This window comes from Anabrus simplex, chromosome 3, assembly GCF_040414725.1.
Source record: "Anabrus simplex isolate iqAnaSimp1 chromosome 3, ASM4041472v1, whole genome shotgun sequence".
Lineage (NCBI taxonomy): Eukaryota > Metazoa > Arthropoda > Insecta > Orthoptera > Tettigoniidae > Anabrus > Anabrus simplex.
This window is the reverse complement of record NC_090267.1, coordinates 441,181,588-441,208,844: the sequence shown is the minus strand read 5'-3', so window position 1 is coordinate 441,208,844 and position 27,257 is coordinate 441,181,588. Positions and strand designations below refer to the sequence as shown.

The window sequence follows — 27,257 nt, the reverse complement described above, 5'->3', positions numbered from 1 at the left end:
AACAACAGAGAACGAGAATTAAGCATTTCATTATGAACACAATCACACGTAAATAAAGAAAAGAGAGAGAATAAAATTAACTGACAAACTAAACGTTAAGTGATGAAATGTAAGGCGAAGCAACCTCCAGGACAAACATAATTAGACTTTCTTTTTCTAGTGGTTTAACGTCCCACTAATTCGGCGACGCAAGGATCGGTAAAGGTTAGGATTGGGAAGGTAGCGGCCGTAGCCTTAATTACGGTACAGCCCCCAACATTTGCCTGCTTGGAAAATGGGATTTGAAAAATTCTATTCTTTCCTCATCTTGTAAATGTGATTCTGTCTGACGCAACCTACACAAACAGGATTTTTTTTTTAAATTCAGGCACTTTCCTTGATAAATATAAACAGCAGACTGCAGATGATGATATTGCGGAACTACTGTTTATATTTTCCATGCGTGTGTATACTTCACAGCATTTCTTGCTGGAAAATAGCAAGAAACGAAATAGATTCGAGTGTTTATTTCTTGTTAATACCTACTGCCACGAAACAAAAAGCATATTTACCGAAAGGTTCAAACATGTACAGTTTGCGGCAAAAGAAACGTAGTGCTCTGAATATCAAACAGTACTGAATGTCGCCAGAAACCTGTCATTGCAACGACAATGGTTGCAGTAAGATACAGCTACAGCCCACACAGTGAAGGGATCATTTGTCCTTCAGCAACAACACTTTAGAGATCACTTAATTTCCCCGTACCCTTCCCACGTCCCAGACCTGATACCCGCAGATGCCTACATATGGGACATGCTGAAGAAATCAGTTTACCCACCTCCAAATGTTCCCGAATTACGAGAGAAGATACTGTCATTTGTGCCCTAACAGCGATCTGTGGTCATCTTCGACGATCAAGCTCACTGAAGCAATAAGGGGAGGGAGAGGAAAGACGTAACATTCATTTTAAACCACTAGGAAACCTTATACTGCGGAGAGGCAATACAAGTTGCAAACTTTGAGGAATGAAACAGATTACAATCAGACATGGTATTTTCATTTCACCGCATTTTTCTTATTTCAAGTTCTACACTACTTCAGATTTTGCACAAAATCTGTTATGATCAATTTAGTTGGATGGTTATTCAAAAATCCGTATCTGCATTCGCTTATATTAAAAAATATTCATGAAGTATTTTATATACTGTATTTGTTCATATTCGGTACAACGTCGTCTCTCTAACGCTTTTTTTTTTTTTTTTTTACAAGGCGGAGGATGGATTCTTTTCTCTTTTCGTGCTATTCGGGATAAAATCCACTCAGCCAGTGAATAATGAAAGGATGGCATTTATTTATCTGTTGTTGGGATACAGGAGGAATGGATTCATCTTTTAGTCATAAGGCCCTTTATGACTTCCAGTGGCACACGGAAGTAGGCCATCGAATAGGAGGGGGTAAGAGTGGTATAGTTCTGGTAAGGTAAAATCGATGGGTGAAGGTTTTACATCCGCAATCCAATATCACAAAGAAATGCATATAACTCCAGGTAGGCAGACTGGTCACTTTTGTGGAGAACTGATGAAAGAATAGGTGGTAACTGGTATCCCAATGACAATTCGATAAGTAGTGCAAACAAAGTGGTGTGGTCATTAAACAACATGGCATTAAGATCTGCAACTGTATCAGCTGAACATGAATAGAACGAAGATCGTAGTACTTGGATTTTTTTGGAGATGCTGAGGGAAACAACCGTGATGAAATTTCTTTCTTGCGATTGCTCTGATGAATTGGAGCGAGTACGTACGTTTATGGCGCCAAAGTGTGTTCGGAATATCTGGATGGATAGTGGCATAGAGCGATGGAATTTTCAACAAGATACACAATAAATAACCTACAAATGCAGAAATGCTCCTATAAGATTCCTATAAAAAGGCTCACCAATACGAATTGTATGGGCCTCAAAATAAGACTCTCCAAGTCTAACTGGAGTGAAAAGATGGAAACTTGAATGGCTGGCTGGCGATCATCAGCGTGAAATTTTGGGAGAAAAGATTGCATACGCACCAATGCAATGCAGGCAAATTACATTTGTGCCGTCGCAGTACCAAAACGTCATGATCAGTGCCAAAGGTGAAAAATGCAAACCAAACTGCTCCATAGCACCATGGTAACCTACCAGGCAGGAAACGAAATACTAGCTGTAAGTATACACCATTTCTTTTTTCATGCACCGTGTACAATTGTGAAAGAATTAGGCATACACAGAAGTGCCATATGTTCATTGGATAAAAACAGTAATATCCTAAGAGTTCTTACCATAATTCCACTAGCGACATTTAAGTACAGAAATGGTTCATTTTTGCTGATCAGAATTTGCATGTTTTTCGATTGTAATAAAGCCCGTTTCAAATCTTTATGAGCAATAGGGAACGATTTACTTCCTTTCCTACACATAGCCGTTTGGACATTCAAAATGGCTGTCGAATTCAGTGAAGTATTCTTCTACAGCACGTAACTCCCGTCGTGTTATTTTGCTGGGATTCTCACGTAACTGTTCCTCTTGCTTTACGTTTACAAGCATTATGATAAACTTATTCAATGCGCACGCGCTTAATGTTTCATGCGCATGACTTTCAGATTCTCTTAAAATGTTTATCAACTTTTTTCATTGGTTACATTATTCTATTTGACCAAGCTTTAAAAGCGAGTGACATGATACCTCCCAACAACGTGCAAAACACTACGCCACTATCCATCCTAATCACCATAAGCGTCCCTATTCGAGCTAGTTCATCAGAGCAATCGCAAGAATGAAATTGTCATTGGGATACCAATTACCACCTATTCTTTCGTCATTTCTCCACAAAAGTGACCAATCTGCCTACCTTAAACCTATTCTTTCGTCATTTCTCCACAAAAGTGACCAATCTGCCTACCTTAAGTTATATGCATTTATTTCTGATATTGGACAGCGGATCTAAAACCTTCACCTAGCATCGATTTTACCATACCAGAACTATACCATTCTTACATCCTTCTGTTATATGGCCTACTACGTGTACCACTGGAAGTCAAAGGGCCTTATAACGAGATGAATCCATCTCTCCTGTATCCTAACAATAAATAAATAAATAAATAAATAAATACATCCGTTCCTTACTGCCTGAGTGAGGTTTGTCCCAAATGCCTTTTTTTTTTTTTTTTTTTTTTAAAGCATACTCTAACTCCATTCAACAACCTTCCATACAAGACTGGCACAACAAGCGATACACGAACGCAGTGCGCTCAGAATGAACAGTGCTACAACGATCTGGATGTTAAACTGCGCATTTGTCATGTCATCAGCGCCAGTATAGTGAAAATGTCAAAAACTTTAACTGTGTGCTTGCAAACCCACGATATGAAATATCACCCCTTTCTCTTCTCCTGTCCACGACCAGGAACACACATGTACCCAAGTTACTTTTAGTACCCTTATAAAACAATGGTTCTTGCCAGTGTATTCCACCGGTATACTTTGGACATCGTGGATACCAAAACGGGCAGCTACCTTCAGCTCGCCGTTGTGTCGTGCAGTCTCTCCCATTCATCTTGGATGGTGTAAGGTATTATATAAAATTCATTCGTATCTGCGTTCGGATTCTGTACTAAAAGTGCTAGGTGGTGCTGGTTTAAACTCAGATTTAAACCAGATTAAAATAAACCTAGTTTAAACTCAGTTGGAGAAAACGGCCCTTAGAGTTCTAAAATAGTAATTCTAAGAATGGCTACCACTGAGTAGTAATTCCTCTCATTTTGTGTTTCGCGTTAAGAATATTTGTAACGTGTTATGTCAAACCACTGTCCGAGATGATTTCTCTGCTGAAGTTCCCCTTCCATGATCAGTTGAATCAGGCTGTATTTGTAGTTTCGAAAGACGTGCCTGAAATAAGCTGCTTTTCAGAGTTTATCGTGAGTTAAGACAACGGTGTGCCTTCTCGTTGGTGACGCAGTCTACACATAAGATCTCCAATATTCTGTGGTACATCCACATTTCAAAGGCCTCCAAGTCTGTCCAATGACGAAGCCTTCAGTGCCCATCCTTCGACACTGTAAACCAGCATCAGTAGAGTGTCGGCCTCCGGATCCCAAGATAGCGGGTTCAAACCCGGCAGAGGTAGTCGGATTTTTGAAGGGCGGAAAAAAGTCCATTCGACACTCCATGTCGTACGATGTCGGCATGTAAAAGATCTCTGGTGACACATTTGGTGTTTACCCGACAAAATTCATTAAATCTCAGCCATAGACGCCCAAGAGAGTTTCGGTTTACTCGGTCTGCCATCTAGTGGGGGCCTAGAGTAAAACGGAACGTCGAAATTGACGAGCAGACAGCCAGATGGCGTCAAATTGAAATGTCTGCACACGGTAGCTGAGGCCATACGATTATTATTATTATTATTATTATTATTATTATTATTATTATTATTATTACGAGTTTTGAATTAATCAGTTCTATTTTTTTAAATATATATTTTTTGATTCGTTATGCCCAACTAAGGAACGCGTGTGAACTTATTTAGCACAACATTTCTTCTTGTCTTACCAAAATCTCTTCATCCTTTCGCTGTGCTGCTTTTTGCGTTCTTCCGTCCATCCTGTAGCTTGTCATTTAGGTTGATCAGCAAATTTATGTTTATGAGATTTCTGATTTTTTTTCTGTCTTTTAAGATTTCTTCATTTATACCGATTTTCTGAAGATCTTTGTTTATTTCTGCAAGCCAGTTGTGATTTTTTTTTAGAGATACTGCGAGATTTAGTATTTTCTTTGTTAGCCTATTGTTATCCATCCTGATCAGGTGACCACAGAATTCCTATCTTTTTCTAATGGTGTGATTTTTTTTGTTACTCGATAGATTTCCTGTGATTTCCTTTCCATCCAAATACCATTTTCGCATTTAGGTCCTAGAATTTTTCTGAGAATTTTCCTCTCTTGTTTTTCGATGTGTGCAATTTGTGATCTGCCACCAATTACCCGAGTTTCTGATGCATAAAGGGCTTCTGGTTTGACAACTGTGTTGTAGTGTCGTAATTTTGCCTTTTTGGGATATAGATTTTTTGCTGTATCTGCTCCAGACAATTTTGAATGCTTTTTTGTAATTTTGTAATTCTTTCTTTGTTTGCTTGCTGATTTATCCCGTTTGGTTGCATAATTTCGCCTAAGTATCTGAATTTATCTACTTGGGAGATTTTCCCATATCTAGTGATTAGAGGATGGTTGTTAAATCCTGGTGCTTTACCTTCCATATACTTTGTCTTTTCATATGAAATTTGCAGACCTGTTCTTGCCGCTATTTCATTAAGTTTTTCTACGGACTGGAGTGCTTCTTGTTTGTTGTTGGAGAGGATTGCCAAGTCATTTGCAATGGCGCGGCAATCAAAGTGAATTTTGTTTTCGAGAAGTCTACCAATATTCATCCCTTCAGTTTCATTTTCCAGTCTCGAACCACTTTTTCCAGAACTACATTGCATAGTAGTGGTGAATCCGTCGCCTTGTCTGACCCCTGTTGTAATTTCGAATGGCTCTGAAATTTCTCCTAAAAATTTTACTTTCGCTGTTGACAAAAATATGTATTATTATTATGATGCGTAAATCGTCCCTTTCGGAACACACGAAGCTTTATTTATGATTTCGTTTGCGGAGGGTCCAGGATGCTTTCATCTGTTGACTAAAGATCCTCTTCCTTTCTTCCGTCCACTGGGTACCTGCTCTTTTTGGTACTTCATTCTCTGGAGTAACTCCCTACTTGTCAATATTCTTTCTATATATATATTTCGATTCAAAATGTCTTCGGGTTGAATTTGTGCATTCTGCATGTCCGCTTTTGTTTGCTGTATCGAAGGGAAATTCTTCGGTTTATCAACTCTTTCAAGAACTTGGTGGGTTAGTCTGGTATCTGGAAGCCTCTTAACATATCCATAACATTTTAGCCTTCTTTTCCTGAGGTCTCCCGCAATATTAGGTAATTTTTCTGTGGGTTTCCGGGTTTGGAGGCGGTACCCTTCTTCCGTGTATCTTGGTCCTAAAATTTTCCTCATGATTTTTCGCTCTTTTAGGATATTTTCCAGCTCGCCCTCTTTTTTATGAAGCGTTAGAGTTTCCCCTGCATATAAAGCCTCAGGTTTGATTACAGTATTGTAGTGTTTAATCTTAACGTGGAGAGACATTTTTGTTGCAGATTTCTCTTGTTCTCCCATATGCTCTTCTGAGTTTTTGGACACGGCTGTTTTGGGCTTTTGTTTTTTCTGAAACAGCCCTGCCCAGGGAGTGGCGCCCCTGCCTATGAGAGTCCCAGAGCGCACTGACCCGGTGTGTATCATCTGGTAAGTGTCCCAGCTCAGGGTTACGAGTGAAGACCTCAACGGCAGTGAAGACGGAGATAAAGATCATTGGTACGGCGGAACTGGCGGAAGAGGCATCCTTGCTTTTTGGGATAGTAATAAAAAGCCAGTTTAAAATCCAGGTGCGTCTGAGTGGTATCCACCGGCTTCCTGGTCCGCGTCTGACACCTTGTGGGTGCGGCGGCAATAACAAGCTCCAGGAACTAACAATCCCTGGTTCTAAGCACCCAGCACTGCTGGATCTTCTATTACAAGACAAACATGTATTATTATTATTATTATTATTATTATTATTATTATTATTTACATCGTTATGCCCGACTAAAGATCGCAGATGAGCTCATTTAGCTGATTTTTTTGCTTTCTTCTTCCAAAATCTCATCCTCTCACCAAGTTTTTTTTTCCTGCCTTCTTCTGCCTAGATGTGAGTGGTTCAGAATTTAGATCTATCCTGTATAATTTCCTCGGTGAAGTTGACTTCGCGGAGGTCCGTTTGAATTCCACTAGGCCAGTTCTTGGTTCTTAATGAAAGAGCAAGGTTGAAAATTATTTTGGTCATGCTATACTTGCTCATTCTCAGAATAAGGTAATGCGGTACAGAAGCCGCATACACTATAGGCAAAGGATCTCATCGGTAGAGCTAGATGGCAGTGTGTATGGTTTTTTTAGTTTCTAAGAAAGAACTGCTGTATGCGGATGTGATGAAAGTTGCTCGTATAATACGCCAATTATAGCCAATATATTGCGGAGAGTACATGTTTCCTCCCGGTAACGTTTTTCCTTGTGTTCATTTATTGCATATTAATGGTTTCAAATGCTTAAATCACCCGTTTTTAGCACATCAGAAGTCAGAATGAACTTATTGTGAATTATGAGTTAGATTCTTTTACCACTAAAAGATTAAATTATATAGATATAATTGTCTTAGAGTATGTTCTAGTGTTCAAGTATATTAAAGTTCAAGGAATATGCTTAAATTTGATCTTGCTGTTGATTATTTTATTTGCGGCATGCCTTCCGAGCGAAGTCGGCATGTGTACCGGGTTCCAGGGAGAGACGCCGCTGATGCAACAATTCATTTGATCTTTGCTTTCTCCCATTTATTTTAAATTCCAGTGTTTTACTTATCTCTGATCTAAAGTAAATATTTTCAAATTATGATATATCAATTTGCAACAATTTTTAAAAATAAATATATGTATATATAACAAAAAATATAAAGAGTGCGGCAACTATACCGGAATTACCTTATGCCCATAGAATTTCAGTCTCCTTTTCCTGAAGGTATCCGAGATATTTTCGACATGTTAATATATTTCCTGATAATTCCTTTTCATCCAGATTCCATCTCTACAAACTGGGCCGCCAACCACCAACGAGTAAGGTTTCCGATGCATATACAGTAATGTTTCTGATTTGATTACTGTATTATAATGCCTTAGTTTAGCGTTCCTAGATATTTATTTTTTGTTATACGAATTCCATTACGCTTTTCGTAATTTAGAGATGCTCTCTATTCGCCTCTCTATTTGCCTCACTATTTAACCCAGAGAGTTAAATTCCTTCTAGGTATTTAACCTTTTTTACTTGAGAAATTTTGTCGAATTTAGTTATCAAAGGTTGTCAATCTATCGTGGGGCTCCTTCCATGTACTGAGTTTTCTCGTAGGAGATTTGAAGTCCTGTTTTGATGGCAATTTCATAGAGTTTTTCAACTGAATGAATTACTTCTTGCCTATTATTGGAAAGAATTGCCAAGTCATCTGCACAGGCCAGACACTTCACTTGAATCTGTCTTTCAGTAGTCAGTCAAATGTCAGTACTTTTAATCTCTTTTTCCCAGGTTCTGATTATTTTTTCAAGTAAAGATTGGATAATAATAATAATAATAATAATAATAATAATAATAATAATAATAATACATTTAGGGAGAGGGTGAAACCAAGTGTCGGCATATACCTACACCTGTCTACTAAGGTGTCTGCTCATGGCTTGACATCCACATCGGACGGACGAATCACCATCAATAGCGTCATATGCCCTCACTCCATATGACCAATGCAGAGAGGTATGGAATTTAATCCACGCTTTTGGCATGCAATCTAGCGATTAGAAATTGTATACCACCACCTCCCCTACCCTGCCGCTTATTTTCTGAAGGTGATTTTTTCTCCAACAGGGCTCGAACCGGTTAACCACGGTGGCAGGCCATAGACTTTACATCTAACGATCATGGCCAAAAGGCTGCCTACAAAATAATAAACAAACGAAAACAGAAATGACCAGAAACAACTAAATTGTACTAACAACCCTTTAACTAAATTTCTCTAATTAAAGGGATGTAATTTTCTCCTTAAAGCTGAGGAAATTCATGTCATAAGATCAGCTCTAAGTCACGCCTACCGAGCTCGATAGCTGCAGTCGCTTAAGTGCGGCCAGTATCCAGTAATCGGGAGATAGTGGGTTCGAACCCCACTGTCGGCAGCCCTGAAGATGGTTTTCCGTGGTTTCCCATTTTCACACCAGGCAAATGCCGGGGCTGTACCTTAATTAAGGCCACGGCCGCTTCCTTCCACTTCCTAGGCCTTTCCTCTCCCATCGTCGCCATAAGACATATCTGTGTCGGTGCGACGTAAAACAAAATAGCATTTGTGACAGGCAAGTCACGTCTAAACTTTGATGCTGACGGACAGTAAATTCTAGGGACGGACGACCTCGACATCAGGTCAATTGAAAGGGTTAAAGTTGCAAGACCCCGCGACAGTAAATATCGTGTACGGACGGCCCCTACTTCAAACCAATTGAAAGAGTGGAGTCTGTAACCCGCCCTTCCTCCAAAGCCACCTCGGTACAGGCCTCGAAAGGTCCCTAGAGGACGGGAAGGTAAAGGCCTCACCAACCGCAACCAAGGCACTTAGTGGAATAGTGTTGTTAGCTCTATGTTTGGCCAATTTTGGCCCGAGTAATTAACCTGGTACTCATTTTTTATGCAGGCTGAGTGAACCACAGGAGCACGTGTATCTTGTTTCTAAATTTTTCGATTACGACAGCTGATGGGGTTGAACTGAGCACGCCTTTGCCGCATAAACTACGCGGTTCCTCTCTCACCCTTCCAGCTCTCATACAAATAGGGCTTCTATACCTAATATTAATCAACTTCAAACAAACTAGGTGGCCTCAGCTACCGTGTGCAGACATTTCGATACGACGCCTTTTAGGCTGCCTGCGCATTAATTTGGACGTTACGTTTCACTCTACCAGAAAGCAGAAAAACCGGAACCATGTTTGGCGATCTGTCAAGAGTTTTTATTAATTTTGTCGGCTGAACAGCAAAGGTCTCAATAGAGGTATTTTACATGCCAACATAGAACGTCTTGAAGTACTGAATGGAGTTCCTTCTGACGTTCAAAAAAGTAACTCTGCAGATTTTAGTGATGACGATGTTTGTTGTTTAAAAGGGCCTAACACCTAGGTAATCGGCCCCTAATCGTACGAGGGAACGAAATGAAAATTAAAACTTCAAAATGTATCCACTGACTACAGACAAACGAATGACGATGAGAAGATCGTGAAACCAAAACAATCAGTGGATCCTATTCACAATGCCGTAAGTACTCGGATGATACTTATTTAAAGAAGTCCAAAAAACCAGGTCACCGGCTCCTCATAATGGTACTAATCACAGGTAACGTAGGCTCATGGTGTTTCTTGCATGGTGGTACTATCACAGGTAACGTACACCCATGGTATGTACACACAATGGCACCGCTCACAGGTAACACAAACCTATGGTGTTTCTCACATCGTGGGACTAATCACGGTATTCCCGTGGAGTTCCTCACTTAGGGGGACTAATCACAAGCCACGTATACTCATGGTGTGCTCACACAGTGCTTCTAATCATAGGCAATGTACACCCACGGTGTGTAACACATTATGATAACGCCCACAGGCAACGCAGACCCGTGGTTTTCATCACAGTGGTACTTATCACGGGCGCCAGTCTAACCCGTGTTTTTTCTCATAAAGTGGTGCCAACCACAGGCAACGTAGACCCATGGTGTTCCTCAAAGTGGAACTACTCATAGGTAATGCAGATCCATTCTGAACATAGTGGAACCGACCAGTGGAACGCACAGGATGAAATCACAAACAACGCCCAGACCCGTAGTGTTTCTCACATAATGGTACTGCTTCTATGTAACGTAGACCCATGGTGTTCCGCACCTAATGGTACTAATCACAAGTAACCACATGGTTCTAACGACGTCGCCCCTCTCAGTCGCATCTTACGACAGACAGGGAATACCGTGGGTGTGTTCTTCGTCTGCGTCCCTCACCCACAGGGGGTTGCAGATTTTGAACCCATGATCTTGGGATCCCACTAACAATGGCGTATGACCTCCGGAGACGCCTGGTGCAGGTCTTTCGAGTTGATGCCCATGTGAAGCTGAACGAAGGTTCCCGACATGGAATTTAAGCCGGGATCCTTTGCACCAAAGGCCAGCATGCTATCCAGTTAACCGGGCACGTGACCACTGATCCACGGGGCATTCATGCTTCAGTTACAAGATAACAAATAGATGACAAATGCCCTCTCTTCTGAGGACCAAGAAGTTTCCAATCACGTGAATCTGTGCCGGCAGCAAACTTATTCATCCACGGTCAGTTTGGGTCAATACTTTGCAGTAGATTAAACGTTGCCAATACTAAACAGAAGATAGTCTCTTAAGAATAAAGACATCTTATGAGGATTCTTTCCGTAATACTGTTTTATAATTCGTTGTGATTATACGAAGCCTCCAGATTGTTCTGTGGAAACCACGTAATAAAATACCCAAGAAAATTGCTCAAAAATGAACCAACAATGCCATCTCCTATATAATGGACGTTTTCTACAGATACCTCGCAAGTGCACAATTAAAATCTTAAACAAATAACATTTTGTGCCAATCAGTTTGATTATCAAGTTTAATTCATAATTTTGAAATTGACAGGATTCTGTTGTGTGTTTTTTTTTTCTTTTCTTTTTTTTTCCAACTATAGGACAGTTTCTTCACTAAACAGTAGAATCAAGTTTTGACATAATTATGTCTTAAGGCTGGTGTCGTCTGAAATTAGTGATACAAAATGAGCGACGCGATGTTACCTAGCAACCGTGCTGACTAATGTGAAGTATTGATGAACGGCTATGACAGAGACTTATAAAAGGCTCTTATCAAAGAGACTTAATCTCATCATACTCTACAGGTGGTGGCGGCGATTGTTTTAAGAAGAAATACAACTAGGCAACTGTCCTCTATATAACACTAACCATAGAGGAGAAAAGAATAGAAGGGATCCGACACTTCGGAAAGTGAAGATATCGGCGAAAGGAACACAAGGGCCGCTAAGGGCGTGAAAATGAAAGGCTTCCCTAGCCCTCGCAAACCCAATAGCATTGGGGTCGGAAAAGAAAAAGAGTTGACTAAGAGAGGTCGGATAGTAGTGGAAGTAGTGCCAGGACTCAGCTAAGGACCCCTGATCGCCAAACCACTCTCCAAAGTTCAGAGCCCCTGTGGCCACTTTTAGTCACCTCTTACGACAGGCAGGGGATACCGTGGGTGTTATTCTACCTCCCCCACCCACAGGGGGATCGTACTCTAGAGCAGGGGTTCCCAACCGGTGGTAAGCGTACCACTGGTGGAACACTGGAACGTTTCAGGAGGTACGGTGGGTGATAAGAGCATAAAGATAATACAGATTAAAAACGGTAAAAATAAATTCTTAACATGTCAACAAACAGATACGAGCGATTACGAGCAATATGCACTAGAAGTAGATTTGTGATGACGATTTTTTTTTTTTTTGCTTAGTTTGTACTAATTACACAAAACTGTATATTTTTAGACCTATGACTAATAAAAAGCTATTGTAGTAATCGTTTTATTTTTCCTTTATTATAAAATGTTGTTAATATATATTTAAAAATAAGTGTACCGGGCGGTACACCTCCACGCCGCTAATTTAAAATGTGCGCCAGTTGAAACTCCTCTGCTGGAGGAAGTCTGAACTTTATCGACGGTATTAATTTTCAAGTTTCTTAGAAGATGTCACTACTTGGAAAGTTTGTAGTTTTTGAACTGTGCCACTTTTGATGTATTTTTGTTTTACCGGTAGTAAGAAGTGTGAACTTTCTCTTCTAGAGGACACTACTGAAAAACTACAATGGTGCACCCTAGTGCGATGTGAAAGAACTGTTTTTTGGAGAAATTTTTATTTCAAAAGTTTGTTTCTTGTTAAATTTTTTTTCTGTTATTGTTTAAGTTGGCTGTATACCCCTCGCTTTCCCCTTGTTTTGTATTTAGCCAATCCCGAATTTCTTTAATTAATTTCTGACCAATCTGATGTATCTTCCCCCAACTTGAATATGCTGCTTATCCCTAACCAATAAAATCCTTGGGGGAGGGTGTGCTCATTTCAAAAACGCCTCGAACTTTCCGCGAGAGTATTTAAACTGCTGATTTTCGGGTCTCGGTGCCACTTCAGTACCATCGTTCAGTGTGTAAAGTACATAGCAGGGGGCGGGAAGCGCCTCTTTCTTCGGGGAGCAGTTCTACACCAAGGTAATGGCCTTTTAATAACTTCTTTTCTTGCTAGCTCAGCAGTTTAACTCTCGGGGCGGGTCCGAAGCGTTTCTATCATGTAACCTTTTCCTAAAATGTAACTACTCTTAGCATCTATTATCTTTTAAAGCTACATATTGGGATAGAGAGTGCTTAACCCTCTCGAGCTCCCACTCATTTTGTTTGGAGGTGAACTTATTTCTCACAACCGATTCTTCCTTAATTGTAAAGTAAATTGTTCTTTTCTAAAGTCACCTCAGTAGTATGGGATTAGCCCTTGCATTAGTGGCCTAGAGCCAGATTAGTTTTTAAAACAAATGCGTTAGGAGTGCAGGTCGCCTCCTCTCAAGTGGTTATTTTTGAGGTCATGTAATTAACCCTTTTCTTACTTAATAGACCTCATTAGGTTGGGTATTTTACCCCTGTATCTATGTCCTTAGAGGACAACTTGAAGGTGGAGTTTGGTATGGCCTTTAATAGGCTTAATGTTGAGAGCGAGTGGCTCTTTCTTGAAAATTGAGTGTTGTATGCCTCGAGGAGGCTTTTCTGTGTAATTTGGAGCAAGTGCTCCTGAGCATGAATGGGGTTTTCTGCCCCTCTGTTAAAGCTTATTTTGAAGTAAGGTTGGGCTGATTGCCCAAGAATTGTGAAGTCGGGGCGCGAAGCCCAAATCCGGTAAATATTGTAACTACATTTTGTTGCCTTGCTACGCTGTACCTGCCATGCTTGTTATTTCTTTATTTTGAAAAGAAAATATAACCTTGTTAATTTTACATGAACTCTAATTTCGTAGCTTGAGACCCGTTCACACCCGCACCTTCTTTCACCTCTAACTACCGCAAAAACACGGTAACAATAAGAATTAGCAATAAAATTTTGAAAAATCTATATTTATTGTTGTCTTGATAAAGCCCAGTCAGCATTGACTTTCACTGTGAGTTCACTGAGAATTTCAATGCTGACTGAGCAGTAAGGAAATTAAATACGTTGAAACTCTCAAACACTTTTCTGCAAGTTCATTGTGAGTTAACAAATAATTAACTGCAAAATAATTTGTGGCATAATGAGGCGCAAATTGTGAAGCACATGTGAACTCACTGAAATTCAATGCCGACTGGGGGAGGGGCTGAAAAATCTGAAATACAAGTGCGTTAATAATTAAATATGAAGTTTTCTCAGTAATGTAATTAAAAGAAGCCACTCGACACTTTTCCGACAGTAAATATGTTTCTAAAATAATTTAGGACTGTTCGTACGCCAACATTTCTAAAAATTTCAAGTGGTACGCAGCTGCTAAAAGGTTGGGAACCACTGCTCTACAGAACTGGTTACTTCATTCGTGGTAATTTCACAGGCCCGAGTGAGCTTCCTATTTCGATGCGCTGAATCGATACACTAGTCGACTCCGAATTCCATACAGAAGTCTCTCAAACTATTCGTTAGATGCAAATTAATTAAACGTAATTAATCAGAGTTTCATTTATTGAAATACGTATTTATGATCTGATTTTCCCAAAGCGAAATTTTACTTTTCTCTTTACAGGTCTCCAATCTTAACCGAAGATACAACAATTTGCTGGAAGTCTGCGGCACAGAGCTGTCACATTTCAACACCCTCAACTACCACCGACCTCGGCCAGTATCGAACCTACTACTTTATTGGGAACAAAAGGTGAACGACTAACCAACAGCGCTATAAAAGTCGGCATTACCGGATTTTGTTAAAGCAGTAACTGAAATCAGGACTTGCGTTACTCATCTATTTAATTCGTTCTTTCTTTCTTAAATCAAACTCTCCACAGCGCAATGCAAATTGATACCTAACATGTACGCAATAACAAGCCAGCTGCCATCTGCACGTTATCGAACACTGATAACAGCTCACGGTCTTGCACAAGAATGAGATATAGAATACCAATTATTTAATGCTGTGAAAAGTGATAACTGAAAAGGGGAAGCACATGAACACGCCATACTTGATCAAGGAAAGTCAAGTTTTTTTTTTTTTTTTTTTTTTTTGCTAGTTGCTTTACGTCGCACCGACACAGATAGGTCTTATGGCGACGATAGGACAGGGAAGGCCTAGGAGTTGGAAGGAAGCGGCCGTGGCCTTAATTAAGGTACAGCCCCAGCATTTGCCTGGTGTGAAAATGGGAAACCACGGAAAACCATTTTCAGGGCTGCCGATAGTGGGATTCGAACCTACTATCTCCCGGATGCAAGCTCACAGCCGCGCGCCTCTACGCGCACGGCAGTCAAGTTTTTCTTATACAAATAGCACGTTGGACTGAGGAGTATAACAAAACTTTTACGTTTACCTATTCCTCACCTGCTACCCATCAACATCCTGTACGCTATATGGATTGTGTTATATTGCGTGAGATTCAAGTAGAGTCTAGCCATTTCTTAGGAAATCTTTCATCACTTAACATCTGTCCATCATACGCAAGAAAAAATATTGATTCAAACATAAAAGGATGAATATTCTATTACAACAGTGCAATGAAGACTTGCAGCTTTCCAGAAACTTGTGTTTTAAACCAGTGCGCGCAATCCTCGGAATAATAATAATAATAATAATAATAATAATAATAATAATAATAATAATAATAATAATAATAATAATGTATGTTGGGTCTTCAGCCCGAAGGCTGGTTTGATCCTCTACAGCTCCACCAACAGCGCCATAGATAGCCTAGGTGTCACTGAAGAGTCATACTAGGGAAGTGAGGAGTGAGGTAGTTTTCCGTTGTTTTCCTCAATAATAATAATAATAATAATAATAATAATAATAATAATAATAATAATAATAATAATAATAATAATAATTGTACCGGGTGGTACACCCCCACGCCGCTAATTCAAACTGTGCGCCAGTTGAAACTCCTCTACTGGAGGAAGTCTGAACTTTATCTACTGTGTTAATTTTCAAGTTTCTCAGAAGATGTCACTACTTGGAAATTTTGAAGTTTCTGAACTGGGTCGTTTTCGATGTATTTTTGTTTTGCCTGTAGTAAGAAGTCTGGGCATTCTCTTCCAGATGGCGCTACTGAAGAACTACAATTGTGCACCCTAGTGCGAAGTGAAAGAACTATGTTTTTGGAGAAATTTTGAATTAATAAGTTTGTTATTTGTTAAATTTCTTTCAGTTATTGTTTAAGTTGGCAATATTAACCCTTTCCTTCTGCCAGTTTTGAAACTGGCCAATCATAATTTTCTGTAATTAATTTTCCACCAATAAGGTGTTTCTTCCTCATCTAGTGTACGGGTTTTCGTCGTTAACCAATAAAATTTTTGTGGGAGGGTGTTCTCATTCCTGAAACGCCTCGAACTTTCCAAGAGGGTATATAAACTACTGATTTTCGGGTCTCCGGGCTACTTCAGTAACATCTATCAGTGCGTAAAGTACGTAGCAGGGGGCGGGAAGCGCCTCTTTCTTCGGGCAGCAGTTCAGCCACCAGGTAATGGCCGTTTAATAACTTCTTTTCTTGTCAGCTCAGCAGTTTAACTCTCGGGGCAGGTCCGAAGCCTTTCCACCATGTAACTTTTCCCTAAAATGTAAAGACACTTAGTATCAATTCTATCTTTTAAACTACATATTGGGATAGAGAGTGCTTAACCCTCTCGAGCTCCCACTCATATTGCATTGAGGTGAACTTATTTTCACAACCGTTTCTTCCTTAACGTAATGTAAATTGTTTCCTTCTAAAAGTCACCTCTTTAGTATGGGATTAGTCCTTGCAGTAACGGCCTAGTGCCAAGTAGGTTTTATAAAAAGTGTATTAGGAGTGCAAGAACGCCTCCTCTCAAGTTGGTATTTTAGAGGCCATGTAATTTACCTGTTTCTTTACTTAATAGGCCTCAGTAGGTTGGGTATTTTTACCCCTGTTTTCATGTCCTTGGAGGACAACTTGAATGTGGAGTTTGGTGTGGCCTTTGATAGGCTTAAATTTTGAGAGCGAGTTGCTCTTTCTTGAAAATTGAGTTGTTGTATGCCTCGAGGAGGCTTTACCGTGTAAAGAGGAGCAAGTGCTCCTAGGCATGATTGGGGTCTTCTGCCCCTTTGTTGAATTCTGTATATCGTAGAGTTGGGCTTATAGCTCAAGAATTGTGTGTCTGGCTCTCGGAGCCCAAATCCTGTAATCACTGTAATTGTACATTTTCGAATTGTGTTTCGGCTCCTGAGTACCTGTTCTATTTGTTATTTCTTAATCTTGAAAAGAAAATATAACCTTGTTAAATTTTATCTTAACTTTAATTTCGTATTTTGAGACCTGTTCACCCCCGCATCTTCATTCACCTCTGCTAATCCACCAAACCACGGTAACAATAATAATAATAATAATAATAATAATAATAATAAAATTATGTGTAACAGCGTACACAGTAAAATGGCAGAGGAAGGTCAAGAAGTCAAAGATTAGAATTTTTTTTTTTTTTTTTTTTGCAATTTCCATATAAGACATCAATATACTGAACTGCCAAAAGACGGCAGCGAATGACGAACGAAAACTTCTGACTTGTTCAGAGACTTACAACCTAACACTGGAAAACAACCGAACCAGTTAATTTATTTATAGCCTAAACCAAGTACTGTATGTTTTAAACATTTTTATTTGCGAGTGATGGGTCGAATGAACGAAACACGTGTCGTTCTTTTACTATAACTTAGAGCTTGCTGTATTCTTTCTCCTTTTATTTGCGAGATTTTGTGGCCGATTCAATTAGGGACTAACACATACTGTAGATCCTTAACTCTCTACATATCCACACATACACACATGTTCATATTCGAATGCCGTAATATCGCTGAGCCGAAAGCTCAACTCTGAAAGTCCACGAACTAATATTTTAGATAAGGAAATTATTTTCTTCCTTTAGAAGGACTCTTATATGGCAATGTCAAAATCACATTCGTAGTAAACTCGTTCCACTGTTGGTGCAAGCATCCGTTTAATTACTGTTAACAGTCTTCATAATTCATTAAACAGTGTACGACTGAAAATTTAAACAAAATAATCGCATGCATTTTATCAGTTTCGTTGTATGACCGTTGGCATAAACGTAGTCATAACACATACTAAGATTAACGTGCTGTTGCGCGTCTTCTAGTTCAACTGCTTGTCGGGGTGCAACAATACAAAAATAAATCAAAGGAACATTGTGATGAATATCCAACGACAGTACGTTCAGTGTGTTGTACTGATCTGACATTCTCTCCATCGAATGAACGAAACCTATCGAACTTTGTGAGCATCTTAAAACAGACATTGGGATCATTCCAATAAGTTAGTTGGTTTAAAAAAATGAAAGATGGGGAAATTATTATAGAAAAAAAATACGCTGGAAGCAGCTAAGACCTTGTTTTGTACGAAGTGTTATTTTTAGTTTAAATTAGTAGTTTAAGTTTTAAATATACAATGGAGTGAATTTTGTAAAATATAAAAGTATAACACAAATGCCGCTATTCATTTTCACTTTCGCTCAAAAATCTAATTTCCACTTATTATATTACTTTAGATGAGTCTCCGTGGCTCAGGCGGCATCGCACCGGTCTCTCACCGCTGGGTTCCGTGGTTCAAATCCCGATAATTCAATGTGAGATTTGTACTGAACACAGCACAGGGGGGACAAGTTTTTTTCCGGGTACTCCGGTTTTCCCTGTCATCTTTCATTCCAGCAACACATACCAATATCATTTCATTTCATCTGTCAGACATTAATCATAGCACCAGAGAGGTGCGAAGCGGTTTCGACAGCTGGCACAATTCCTATCCTCGTCGCTAGATTGGGGCTTCATTCGTTACATTCCTGACCCGGCCGAATGACTGGAAACAGGCTATAGATGTTCACATTACTTAGAGGGGGTCCGCAAAAATAAAGATCCATGTAAAGAGGTTCCACGGTAGTGACGAGTTTCACAACCGCTGTACTACAGGTAGAATATTACACTGGCCGACTGTAGTCGAGTTCTGTTGCCCCATATCTCCGAAAGATGGCGTCACTACTGTAATTATAAAACAAACAAAAAAAATCCTAATCCGTCGTTACCGCACTTAGTTACAAATATAATCGTGGTAAGTTCATAAAGGAATGCATAGGGAGGATCATGGGATCATTTAACCTGTAATCTATCAGAGATCAAAAGATCAGAACTTGAACATATCTCCGAGTACCTAAGTCATACGAAACAAGCTTAAGATAATGATTGTTCAGATACAATGCCGTAAGTGTATTTCATGAGCGCTGTATGACCGAGCAAAACTTTATCTAGAGCATGTTAAAAATACCGCTTGCATCATCAAATACGTGATCTCGGTGCAGTAAACAAGTTGATAGTGTCGCAGGTTACTAAAAATTAGAATCGTAAAATCTTGGAAGACAGGTACATCAATCATCTACTAAGGGAAGTATATCACAGCTCGAACATTCACGTCTGGTTCAAATGTTTACGATGTAAATCTGCAGGTTTTGTAACATTAGTGTGAGCAATTTCAATGCAAATCTTAGCGTCAGACCAGTAGAGTAGTTTGAGTGTTGAGTTTAAAGCGAAGAACATTATGACAATACATAAGGAAAAGAGCGATACAAGTATGGGAAATTAAATGCATTTCAATGTTGTTTACGTTCGCATTATAGGTGTTACCAAGCTCTTGCTTCAAATTACTAAGAAAACGGAGTTATCAAAACAAATGTATTCGTGATGCTGAAACTTTATTAAATTTCAGGCACAAGGTTGCGTACAAAATACAGCTACAAAAACAACGTGCAAGTTAGCACAAGAATCAAGAAAGTTCAAATGGACAGCAAATGAAATCTTAAGAGAACTACATATTTTCTCCCTATAAAATTACCACATTGTTTTTCGACTCGTTGGCTGAATGGTCAGCGTACTGGCCTTCGGTTCAGAGGGTCCCGAGTTCGATTCTCGGCCGGGTCGGGGATTTTAACCTTCATTGGTTAATTCCAATGGCCCGGGGGCTGGGTGTTTGTGCTGTCCCCAACATCCCTGCAACTCACACACCACACATAACACTATCCTCCATCACAATAACACGCAGTTACCTACATATGGCAGATGCCGCCCACCCTCATCGGAGGGTCTGCCTTACAAGGGCTGCACTCGGCTAGAAATAGCCACACGAAATTAAATTTATTACCGCATTGTTCAAGAATTAAAACAAATAATCACGCGAAGAGGTTGCTGTATCGTAAATGATTTCAGACAATTCGCTGGCATTTCCGCATTGCAAACAATATCCCAGTATCAAAGACTACAATAATTACTTTATCAAACGATGACATAACTGTGTCAATATCACGACTTTTTGCCTAGCATATCGCAACAATGGCTAGTATCCCACGGCAAAAAGTTGACTACATACAGTGAACAGGAGACTAAAGATTAAAAGGTCGATCACTTAACTTTATTAGTGAATTTTCCCCATTTACGTAATACGAAATCAACTATCCTTTTGGTTAACAATCTATATCTTAAGAAATTCACAAGAGGAAGATGGCAATACTTAGATTATACTTTAGATCCTTTACTGCATTTTTCATGAAAATCTGCCCTAGAAACGTAGCTTTCTTGTTGAACCACCAATGTTAGAAATAGAAATTTGCATTTTCTCGGAGTTGACGGTTCGATTTGGAATACTTTCCTTGCAAGCACGAGTGTTAGCGTTCGACTATTCAATCATGGCAGATACGGAGTAAGTAATGTTTTCTAAGTTTTACAGTCCTTTAATGTGGTCACCAATGCCGTGTACCAGTCAGTGGCAGTCAGTGCCTGTTCGATTATAATCATTAATCACTCCGAACAGAGTGGTCTGCCGCTTTAAACCCGCCTGGAACAGTTCTGAATCGAATGGCAAGAAGGGGTTCCGTAAGGCTCCTTTACATGCACAAATTTGTCTGAGCAGACCATCTTCGCAACGACAGACCGCACTGTTCATACTGCATTCGCACGTTCCCGAACATATGCACAGCTTTCACACAGTCCTGAATTCATAGTCCGAGCATCCTGAATATTTTATGTATGTTGGGTATTCAGTCCGAAGGCTGGTTTGATCCTCCACAGCTCCGACAACAGCTGTCACAGACTAAGGGTCACTGAAGAGTCAGCCCGAAGGCTTGATTTGATCCTCCACAGCTCCGACAACAGCTGTCACAGATAGCCTAGGCGTCACTGAAGAGGCATACTAGGCGAAATTAGGAGTGGGGTAGTTTTCCATTGCTTTCCTCGCCGAGCCACAAGTTGCCATTACATATCAGTCTGCCAAGCTCAGTGAAATGCACGCATAAACCGACCCTATGTACGATATTTTCACACCGTTCATAATAGGGACTGGTTGCATAAGGAATGGTATTACTAGTGTTGCTCATACCTCTGTCACTTTCATATTGTCAAAGCCAAGGATTAGACTGAGACAGGTCAATGAAAATAAATTTATTCTAGCCCATACTAGAAGACATAACACACTGTAAACACTACATCTCGCCAGCAAAGGCGACATGGCCAAATTAAGTAAATTTGTTTAAAAGACGATTCTTCTGTTCTTGTGCCATTATTTCGAAATTTAAAAACAGACATCAAACCGAAGACGAGCTTCTAAAACGCCCACCACTTCCACATGTTAATATTTTGAATGTTTGCATTTGGAAACTGATTTGCCATAGGGCAAGTTTGTTGTGTTTTTTTTTTTTTTTCTTAGCTTTACAAACACTTGGCAATGATTTCTTATGTTCTACGGGTCCAATAATAAATTCGCGTGTATAATTGCGTGAATCCTGTGAAAAAATCACTCATAGCTGCACTTCAATAGAAAACCAAACCCGCTACAAAACACTACACTGCCACCGTCAAAGCACTGTCTTGCAACGTGGTTTGTGCAGGCTTAAAATGCTCAGACTTGTCTGGCCATGATCTACGTTAATGGAAAACCCACCAAATTTTGCACAGGCAGCTTTCTCCGACGGCAATTCATTAGCAGGGAGTAGCAACTCTCCCATTTGTCCACAAAAACACTGTCTGTACAGAAGATCTCTACATATCTGAGCGTTTAAGTGGCCTTAAGGGATAAAGTCTTACTGAGAGCACTTCAAGTCAAGAAAATCCCATCCCCATTGGCTGCAACTTGCGTTCGAGCAGTCATGTAAAATGACGGGCAAGGACTAAGGGAATTTTGAAACCCAATCCACGTTTACACAGAATGTTACTTTTTGTTACCAACAAGTTTTAGTAACAAATGTTGGTAACAGGATACCAGTATTTGTGATGTTAGCAACATTTGTCCCGCTCTCCGTCCTACCAACCACCATTCATGACGTGATCACTCATCGCAAGCCAGCGACAAGCCAGACTGCGAAAAAGCATAGTTTCCAGCATGGCGCGTTGGTTTAACCTTGGGTTTAAACGCGGTTAAACATGTTACTAAAAATGTTGCTAACATTATTTGATCTTTACCGACTTCTTGCTGATAAATATTTCTATCGGTGTTTAGATAGATGATCTCACTGCCCGTAATGTAGATATGATAATAAGCTTTTCGGCTTTTGCTGTTTCAAGAAAACAAGGTGAAAGTCTTTACGTTTCGCAGAGAAGTTCGCTCCGCGTTTTCAGAAGAAAATCTCGACCGTTCACGAGGAAGTCTCCTCCAATAATGTTTTCTTGACATCGCAAAAGCTGATATGTCCATATTTCTGTCGGTAACACGGAAAATCTCTTGCTAACATGAGATGCCGATAAATTCACAAGAGTTTTTCGAAATGTTGGTAAGAAGCAATACTACACTTAAGTAGGGTTTCCGAAGTCGCCAGCCCACGCGCTCTAGTTGAAAGCCCCTGGGATACTCTTTCAGTCGCTTCTTACAACAAGCAGGGGATACCGTTGATGTATTCTACCCGCAGGGGGTATACCAGAAGTAGGCCGCTAAACTTGCCCCGAGGGAGAGCGAGAGTATGGGATGTCATCTGGAAGAACAAGCACATGAGCCGGAAAGCTAAAATTAAAATATGCAAAACCCATATTTGACCTATAATTATCTACGCGGCTGAAACCAAAGCAGACAACAATAAAACCAAACCGAGCGAGTTGGCTATGGGGTTCAGGGTGTTTAACTGCGAGCTTGCATTCGGGAGATAGTGGGTTCGAACCCCACTGTCGGCAGCCCTGAATATGGTTTCCCGTGGTTTCCCCATTTTCACACCAGGCAAATACTGGGCTGTACCTCAATCAATGCTACGGCCGCTCCGTTCGCAATCCCATCGTCCCCATACGACGTAATTGTATCGGTGCGACGTAAAGTACATTTAAAAAAAGAAAGAAAAACGAACAGGGTCACGGCAGCAAATTTTGACTTAGAATACGTACCCCGCATGACAGATATTGTAGAAGTAAAATATATAGTCAGTAAGCGCACGAGGTGGTCAAGATCGTTAACGCGTTGTCTATAGGGTCTGACACCATGGTTAGCCAGTACGAGTCTCGTTGGAGAAATTTAAAAAACCCATCTGAATGTTGGCCGGTTGGCAGTTGATTCAATACCAAACCTCTTCGTAGAGTTCATACGGAGCGAGAGCATATTGCACTCTTAATGGCGATTCGTACTACTATACCACAGACTATACTACTACATTGTTTTCACTCTTCTCCTGAAGGGGGAGGCGGGCCTCTTAGACGGTGAAACCGTCTCTCAGGCCAGGAGATTTGTAATGGAGGAGGAGATTAGTAGTGAAGGTGGAGAGGGTTGGCGGCCGTGGCCTATACTAGGAACTGTTCCGACATTCCCCTTAGTGCAGGGGAATAGAAATTCATTGAAAACCATTCTCAGAAGAGCAGACGGTGGGAACCAGCCTTTTCCGTCTCCCGAATGCAGTGGCGTAGAGCCGTGCCCTTCGCTCCTCTGCTCGGTTGAATGCAGAGCAGTCGGACCACGGATCAGCCGTGGTCACTTCTCACTTGTAGCCGAAACCTGCTGACCGGTGATTCGTCCGTCGCATGAGGATGTTAAAGCCTTGAGCAGATCCCTTGGCGTTATTCGGCAGAAGCTGGTTACATTCTAACAGCGGGTTCCACCCTCTCCCCCCACAGCACAGCATCTTCAATCCGGCACACCCAGACACGCAGGTTGTCCATGGTCGGCAAAGGACCTGCACCAGGCGAGCCGACCATGTCTTCGGACACTTCCGGCAGTAAAAGCCTTCTGTCTTTTCTAGCAACAGATGTGCTTGACAGCAACTCCAGTAGTGTAGAACTCTTCTCACGATGCACAGCCTCCTTAAACTTGTGATGCTCCCGCTAAGTCTTTTGACGCACAGAATTTGTGACTTTTTCGCCTCTATCCTTTTCTATACTTTTGAAGTAATTTCTTATTCACTGTCGCGATATTTTGCGAAAGGGAGCCATTTTTCACACCACAAATTTCTCATAGTTTCACTATCTGAATTCCTTTTTTGCCGTATAATCGTAGAATTCACTGAGACGATCAAATGACATCCAGAGCTGTTCTTACGGTTATCCAGCAAGAGAACACTTGTTGAATATTGTAAATTACGCAAAAAATATGGCAGTAAGGACCGCAATGTGTAAAAAAAAAAGGGAAATGAGAGGGATAATTTGGTGGCTGATGGAATTATATACGAATACAGCTATGAGAAAAAATGTCCGACTCCTTGGCTGAATGGTCAGCGTTGAGGCCTTCGGTCCAGAGGTTCCCGGGTTCGATTCCCAGTCGGATCGGCGATTTTAATCGCGTTTGATTAATTCTTTTGACTTGGGGACGGGCGGGGTGTTTGTCTTAAACCTGTCTTCATATTCACACAACACACCACACTCACAACCACAAGAACACGCAATTGTGATAGCATCCCTCCACACAGGGTTGGCGTCAGGAAGGGCATTCGGCCGTAAAACAGGGGGAGTCCACCTGTGTGGCAATTTGCACCCGCTAACCCACAGGTGTGGAGAAAAAGTAGTAGTAGTAGTAGTAGTAGTAGTAGTAGTAGTAGTAGTAGTAGTAGAAAGTCATGACAAAAATGAGGAAAATCTATGCATTTTATGCAATAAAGATAAATTTGGGAGTGGCTCACCTACTAAAAGACTAAAGAAACAACAACAACAAAAAGATCAGAGATAAATAGATTGGAAGGAGTTGGGTAAAATCGGCAATAAATTAATATGAATTTTACACTATTGTTAAGTTATTAAACAGAGAATGGAAGGCACTAGGGAGAGCAGCAAAACTACGTAATTTTATAAAAACAAAAAGCAAAGCAAAATCACCTCCGTACAGGCCATGAAGGCCTTCCACCATTGTTAACCTCGGCACGTGATGGGGTAGAGTGGTTAGCTCTACGCTCGACCGCCTTTGCCGCCAGGAATTAACCTGGTACTCATTTTTGGTGTAGGATGAGTGAACCTCAGGGCCATATGCACCTCCGGAAGTGGAAATCTCGTTTCTTAAATTTTACGACTTCCTGACGGGGATTCGAACCCACGTCCTTCCGGGCGAACCGAGAACGCCTTTACCGCCTAATTTTATAAAAGGAATGTGGAAAAATATATTTTTTAAAGAGGATGGAAGCAGAGAAGATGCATGTAGCTAAAATAAGGACATGTTTGTGGAGGTATTCTAGACTCTGTGACGTAGTTAAAGTCTAGGAAGTATCTCAAATGCTAAGTTGATATACTCGTTAATCAAAGTTATGTCCATGTGAGTACACTTACATAATTTTGTAACATTTTTCTTAGTTGGATTGTCTTTAATACTGAGTATTATTAAAACACTAACCGCATCCATTAATTATGATTAAATTAAATGAATACTTTCTCCCCAGTCGGTGGTCATCCATGACTGGGGGAGGAGAGTATTCTATCCATTCATGCTGTTAGCCGCGGAACTCTCATGAATTACCTTTCCTAAAACCGGAACTACCTTCTATTTTGTACGTATTTTGTACGATGGCAATGTGGAACTGGATTTCCTTGATTTGCTCGAGTTTAATGGGCGATGATATTTACTAGACAAGATGACGTACTTATAGGACATCAATTTGCTCATATCTTGTCACTGGTATCGACTAAGATAACCCCTTGTTACAATACATGCGGTTGTTCTTGAATTCATTCGACCATAAATTTATTTGAACAGCGACTCGTGGAAATGTCCTCTTATGCCCATTTGTCAATATTTATTGCCAGTATGTATTAACAGGAGACTCGCATGACTCATCCAATTCTGCTACACGTGCTGGTGCCCAAGCTCTGCAAATCCGTTTTATTTTCCCACTTCAAGCTCTAAATTCTTCCTATCCCATCCTGTTGGGAACCATAAGCTATCCTTCCCGTCCTGCCTGCCGCTCAACCGAGCAGTTTGAAGCGTTTCTTTATTCGTTTTAGCGGTGAACCCATGTACAACAACATGCCCATCCTTTTATAATGCTTAAATTTTCAATTTTTTTACGCCGCACCAACACAGACAGATCTTACGGTGACAATGGGATATGAAAGGGATGAGACTGGGAAGGAAGCGGCCGTGGTCTTAAGGTACAGCCCCAGCATTTGCTTGGTGTAAAAATGGGAAACCACAGAAAATAATCTTCAGGGCTGCCGACAGTGGGCAGTCTCGGCAGATGACAGAGTTACGTTTGAAATTAGCACCACGGTTAAAGCGGTTGCAACCATCCAGTTTTCTTTCCCAAATTGTATGGACAAGAGGTATTCCTCCCCCCCCCCCCAAAAAAAAAAGCAGAACTCTGACCAGAAGAGACAAACAACAGTCGAGTACAAGCAAGAATCCTTAGGTCAAACATATAAAAGACCAACAAGGACAACAAACAGGAACTCATCAATCCACCTACAACAGTGTCCTTGATAAAATAGAAAAATCATGACTGAAATGGCTTGCCCACATTATAATAATGGAAATAATAAGAACACCGAATTAAGAACACTGGAAAAAATCGCGAGGTAGACCTAGAGATAGCTGTATAAATCAGACAGAAAAATATCTGGCCAAGAGTAGCGCAAAATGGGAGGAGATACTGAAGAGAAGTAGTGGTAAGATAGAAGTTTATGGAAGATGCTTGTTTATTCCCACACCCGGAATATTGGAGTGAAGAAAAGATTACAAGCAGGGAACGAATTTCTATGTAAATACATATCTATTTAGAAAACTAAAATAAATTGTATCTTCTATTATCTTTACGAATCATGACGCGTAGTTAAAAAATGCTGTGTTTATTTTCCATATTCAATCAATACTGATCTGCATTTAGGGCAGTCGCCCAGGTG

At 40.4% G+C, this 27,257-nt stretch overlaps 1 protein-coding gene across 7 annotated transcripts in view; it reads right to left on the bottom strand.

Moving 5' to 3' along the window:
* kst (spectrin beta chain, non-erythrocytic 5 kst) overlaps positions 1 to 27,257 on the bottom strand; it is a 621,462-nt gene that overhangs the window by 414,617 nt on the left and 179,588 nt on the right. The gene's annotated exons all lie outside the window — the stretch shown is intronic.